The sequence below is a fragment of the Vigna radiata genome, unplaced genomic scaffold (assembly GCF_000741045.1).
Source record: "Vigna radiata var. radiata cultivar VC1973A unplaced genomic scaffold, Vradiata_ver6 scaffold_158, whole genome shotgun sequence".
NCBI classification, from domain to species: domain Eukaryota; kingdom Viridiplantae; phylum Streptophyta; class Magnoliopsida; order Fabales; family Fabaceae; genus Vigna; species Vigna radiata.
Window position 1 is genome coordinate 132,319 of NW_014542914.1, and position 6,190 is coordinate 138,508.

The 6,190-nt window shown below is 26.9% G+C and overlaps 1 non-coding gene across 1 annotated transcript; it reads right to left on the reverse strand.

The window, feature by feature from the left end:
- Window positions 1–1,675: 1,675 nt before the first annotated feature.
- On the reverse strand, window positions 1,676–1,757 carry TRNAS-CGA. The gene has a single exon. It is a non-coding gene; the product is annotated as a tRNA-Ser (tRNA).
- Window positions 1,758–6,190: the final 4,433 nt, after the last annotated feature.

Sequence of the window (6,190 nt, forward strand, 5' to 3'; positions counted from 1 at the left end):
ATGTTAAATTTAGTATATCTGGTACAAGAAAATGTGTTTGTTCTTTTAAATTGATAGGCAAACCAATTTCTAATGGAGAGAGGTGAGTATAAAAGGTAATGTGTGGATATCATAACCATGATTTGTCACAAACTTTAGTTGGTCACCCGTTTGTTGGGACCTTAAAATTCATTGAATAGTCATTACTTGTTGATATGACTAAGAGTCATCAAAATCCAATACCATTTTTATATTTGTTTTAAAATTTATTTTACTTTGTTTTGTTTATGAATTTGTTGATCTTTAGTTATACTTATTGAACAATCGACGTATTCTATGCTGATGTGATGTTGTAGATGGTTAGAGTTTTTGTATCTAAGATGGAAGATTGTCTTTTAAGTTTTATGGAATCACAAGTAAATTTCAGTTTCATGTTAGATTTCAATTCTTTTATAAATGAAATATGCAAGAGAGATTACACAAATAACTTTATAACTGATCATATTTTTTCCATACGTGATTAGTTAATTCAGTGAGTTTTGAGTGGTTGATTTGTTGTTGTCATTATATGATATGATAAAACTAAAGGTCAACCTAAGAGAAAGACATATATATTGTTAGAATGTGAAAGGGGTGAAAAGTACATGAAATACAAATATAATGTTCAATCTAGTATATCCAATACAAGAAAGTGCAATTGTCGTCTTAAATTGATAGGTAAACCAATTTCTAATGGAGAGGGATACATATTGAAGGTAATGTGTGGATATCATAGCCATGATTTGTCACAGACTTTAGTTGGTCATCCATTTATTTAAAGGTTAAAATTCACTGAACAATCATTACTTGTTAATATGACTAAGAATCAAGTGAAATCGACAAACATTTTCCTTAGTCTCAAAGAAAATAATTAGTGTAATATGAAAACAATCAAGTAAGTATATGATGCAAGATACACATACAAACAATCATTGAGAGGTTCGAGAACTGAGTTACTATTGATGATGATGTTCGAATGTGATAAATACATCCATTGGAGCATATGTGAAGACGAATCCTTAGGTCTTTGAGGGGTTTTTAGCCTTGTAGACTTTTTAATAAAGGATTTCTTTTGGTTCTGTGGGCTTTTTTGGCCCAACCCACATGGGCTAGGGTCAAATCTTATTAAACGGGTTGACTTGATCGTTCTACTGAAATTCACAGCATATAGACTAGATTAAACTTTCTGAATATTTCATCAAATGAATTGCAATACATCAAAAAGTAATTTGATCTGGTGCTCAATCGTTTCAAAGAAGTTGAATTGCAGAAAAAGTGAAGTGACAAACAAATATAAGTTACTTAAAATTTTTTTGTTTTACTATGACACTATTGGAGTACATAAAATTAAAATAAAAGATACACAAAAGATTAAAATTCATCGATCTCAAATATCTCCAAAACATCTAACTCAATATTTGGATTAATGCAATAAAAATAAAGAATGTTATTCATTGTAGGTATAAATTGATTGTGACCCTTTCAAGATTATACTAAAAAGAGATAAGTGTTGTGAAGAAATAAATAGAAGATAGAGAAATTAGATTTTAGATTTTCTACTCGTAAACGATCAAAGGGTATTTAGGGGTTTAACAAAAGTTTTGGGTTACAAGAAAGAAAGACCCAAAACTAAAATTAGAACTATAGCAAATTAAAACGTCGACAGCAGGATTCGAACCTGCGCAGGCAAAGCCCAACAGATTTCGAGTCTGTCTCCTTAACCACTCGGACATATCGACGTTACTGATGTTTCAATTCGATATATTAAATAATATCTAATTTAATATCAAATTATTACGAATAAAGTTGCACAACGATATGAGAAATAAGAAAATATATATAGGTATAATGACTTGAGGTCAACATTTTATAACTTCACTTTCTTTATTTATCCATTATAAGTTAGACTAAACATATTTAAAAATAAAAAAATCGACACGTATATTTTATTATTATTAAATGGAGACATTTTTAATTATGATGATGTATAATTAAGTTGGCGAAAAATCTTACTAACATTAAATGAATAAATATTATGTTTAAATGCTATATTACAAAAAGTTCAGAAAAAAATGCTTTTTTATTTTTAAAAATATGAATATATTTAAAAAAAAACATAAAAAAAATAAGGAAGCACACACACTATCGTTTAGTTTGAAAAAAAAAATAACACTATGCATCACTACTTTTATTTGTACTGATAACTTTTTTTACAAAATTTGTATTTGAGAGAGAGAGAAAAAATGACATTTTACATTGTTCCTCCACATTTAATAAAATAATGCTCACTAATGGGGAAAAAGAATCAATAAAATTTAACTAATTAAATTATAAATAAAAGTAAACGTTATGATTATCCTCTAGTCAATATTATTATTATTATTATTATTATTATTATTATTATTATTATTATAAGTTGTAGGATATTGTAGACTAAATTTTTAACACGTTTCTTTAGTTTAATAAAAAAATATTCATTATATTCCTTTTCCTTGCCATTTTTAGTCTATTAGTTTTAAGTTTTATCTCAATATGTTTTTTACTTTTATTTTGATGTCAAAGTCGTACTCAATATTTTAAAAAACTTTACTCAATATTTTAAAATATATAAATTATATTATGTAAAGTGACATGGATTATATATATTATGTGAGTTTTCACTTTAAATTATAGATTTAATATTTATTTTGGTTTTGATTTTGTTCAAATTAAACCCATATTTTTAAAAAAATTCAATAAAATTTCATATTTTGTTAAAAAAATATTTAATAAAATCCTTTTCAATAACACCGTTAAAAAGTCTAATGGTACAAATGCCACCATGCCAAACTTTAGTCAACTGTTTACTTTGATTTGTACTGTATAAATATTTTAAAAAAAATTAAAATTTCTGGGTTCATCATTCCGATGTTATTTGGCATCGCCAATCACCTGGCGTCTGGTCTTAATGTGCTCCTTCACTTCCTTCTCCAATTGTCGAACCACTGATTCATCAACAGGAGATGCATCATTGCTGAAAAGATCATGTATTGAGGTTTTTTCATTAGATCTAAGAAGTTTACCGATAGCTCTGCGAAAATCCTGACAAGCTTTGAGCTCTGGAGCTTGAGTTTTCATGCATAGGAAGCATACACAAGAGCCAAAGAACGATGATCATCAGCGTGCTTACGGATCTGGTCCAGTCGAGGCTTCAGAGGATCTGTTTTCAGAGCTAGAATGGATCTCCTTATTGACTGAAATCCATGTGAAATACCACCCTCTGAACCCTAGTTCACCACCACAACAACAAATCAGTAACCTTGCTTCATCAAATCTTTTTCCTTTCTTAGAAAAAAAAAACAATTTAATGACACCACGAAACTTTTCCCCTTACTAATACTACAAGAACAACTCTAATCAAATCAAAACGAACCAAACCCTATTTGATTCTCAATAAAATTAGCTCTAGGCTCAGAAGCACAACAACAATCTTGTGTGTTCCCCCCAAAAAAGTTTACCCTTTTAAGCAACGACGTTTATATTAAAATTTTCCCATACTACAAAATGCAAACAAACCCTGTATTTTTACCAAGAAAATTAGAACACTTCAAGCCTAGTTCAAAAGCACAACAACGGCTTAATCAAATCTCTGTACTTTCCCATAATAGAAACACAAACTTTTTTCACTTCTAGTAAAATTGCCATGAAAATCAACAGAATCAAACCTTCACTGGATCCGGAAAGAATCGGATCTGACAAATTTGAACCCATGCAATAAGATCCAAAACTAACCCCACCCCCATCAAATTTTTCTCCCAATTAAATTAACCCAAATAGAAAAAGAAACCCAGAAATCAAGAAATTGCTAAAAAAAAACAATTTGTTCCCCGAGAAAGCACACAGTAGAGGAAAAAAAAGACATAAAAAAGATTGAAAATTCATCAAGCACAGAAAGAGCATAAGCTTACCGTGAAATGGTGTTGATGGGAAGAATAAGAATGGGTAGTGAAGAGAAAAGAAAGGACGAAGAAAGTGCAAAAATCACACCACGTTCTCTACGGCGTTGAACCCAGAAAAACCCTTCTTCCGACCGGCGGCGCGGCGGCGCTTTTTACCTATTCAGAAGGGAAGGGTAAGGGTTTTTTACTTTAATCTTTATGTAATTTTTTATTTTTATCTTAATTATTTACACATATAAATGATTTCACACGTAACCTTTTAATTTAACAGTTGATCAATATTTTGTCATGCTAATATTTACACCTTTAATATTTTAACGTCGTCTGTCAAAATAACGAGAAAATATGAGATCTTAATAAACTTTTTTCAAAGATAAGACTATTTTGAACCAAAACATCATAAGAAGGAACCAAATGATGTATTAAACCTAAATTATATTGTTTAAAACGAAAGATTGTTGTTGGATAATGCATCTAATAATCTTAAGACTAGATGATCATATATTGGTGTTTTTAATTAGATTGTGTGTAACTAATTAACATGACTGTGTTTAGTAATATAAAAATGTGTATAATAAGCACATGTGTTTAATTACTATCATAATGGGAAATGAAATTTTGGAAAATTTGAAATGTCTCACCTACATTTGGGAAATTTAGAAAAAAACAGGAGAAATTTGAGAAAATTTTAATAAAGGAAAGAAGGTTGGAACCTGAAAAGTTTATCATAATGATTTGTGAAGGTCTTAAATTTTTTCAAAAAAAAATTAAAACTTCTACAATTATTAGTCATTATACAATTCATACAACTCATTGTAACATCTTAAATAATATTAATTTGTGAAGAAGTTTTATAATCTCCACATAATAACCCCACTAATTTTATATAGTATTAAACATTATTTTTTTGTTATTTGATGAATTATATTTATTGAATCTTAAAAAAAGAATTATATCAAAAGGTGATTAGATGCAAGTGAGTGTTGAAGAAAAAGAAAGAAATACCAATATAGAGAAAGAAATATTCAAGATGAAATTAGAGAAGAAAGGTTTTGATAAACATGTGAAAAGAATTTACTATAATTAGATTTTCTAATTTGTGATAAAACTTTATTTAATAAATGTTTTGATGTTAATTATTAATCAATACAATTCAAAGTTTGAACAATTAGGAGTACACAATAATATTGGAGGAGATTTGGTGACTTGTTAAGGAATACAAGTTGGTATAAAGATGGAATAGGAGGTTTTTGCACCATAGTAGGCAAAAATGAGGAAAATATTATGAGAATAGGCAAAAAAATTTTAATTAAGAGAATGGAGAAGTCGTGGGAGGTTCAGACGACTTCACATGAAGAAGTCGTGTCCCCTCTACACGACTTCACACTGTTCATTTGACCTGTGTTGAAGTCGTGTACCCAAAAACGACTTTAAGACGTAGTAATCGATTACAAGAGGCTTGTAATCGATTACCAAGCCATTTTTGACAAAAAAAATAAAAAAATGAAGTCGTATGGGGGTTAACGACTTTCCTTATTAAAGTCGTACACTCTCCCTAACGTTTTTATTTTTTTTGTTTTTCAATATTTTTATTAATTAAAATCATTTATAATTTGTAAATAAAGTTTTTAAATATATTTAAAATAATTAAAATTATATCTAATTAATAATTAAATTTTTTTAATATTATTAAATAAATAAAATTTATATTCTGATTATTTTTGTAATAAATTTTTATCAAATAATTTTCATTAAATAATTTATAACTATTATAATTATGTAATTAAAAATTGAAAAAAAATTATATTTGATTACAATTTATTTTTTATGAACTTTTGTTATTATAGAATATTTTTTGGGAAATTATAATTAATTAATAAATTTTTTTTATTATAAACTATTTAAATTAATAAAAAGCAAAAAATTAAAATCGTAGGGGGTTGACGACTTCTTCTGTGGAAGTCGTGCAACCACACTTTCACTTTTTAAATTTTTATTATTATTTAAATTAATTTATAATATTTAAATAATGTTTTCAAAAGTATATATAATACTTTAAATTATGTATAATTAATAATTAAATTTTTTTAATATTATAAAATAAATAAATTTTATGGTTTTAATTATTTTTGTGATTAAATTAAATTTTTTATTAAATTATTTTAATTAAATAATTTATAACTATAATTATTGTAATTATGTAATTAAAAATTCAAAAAACAATTATTTCATTA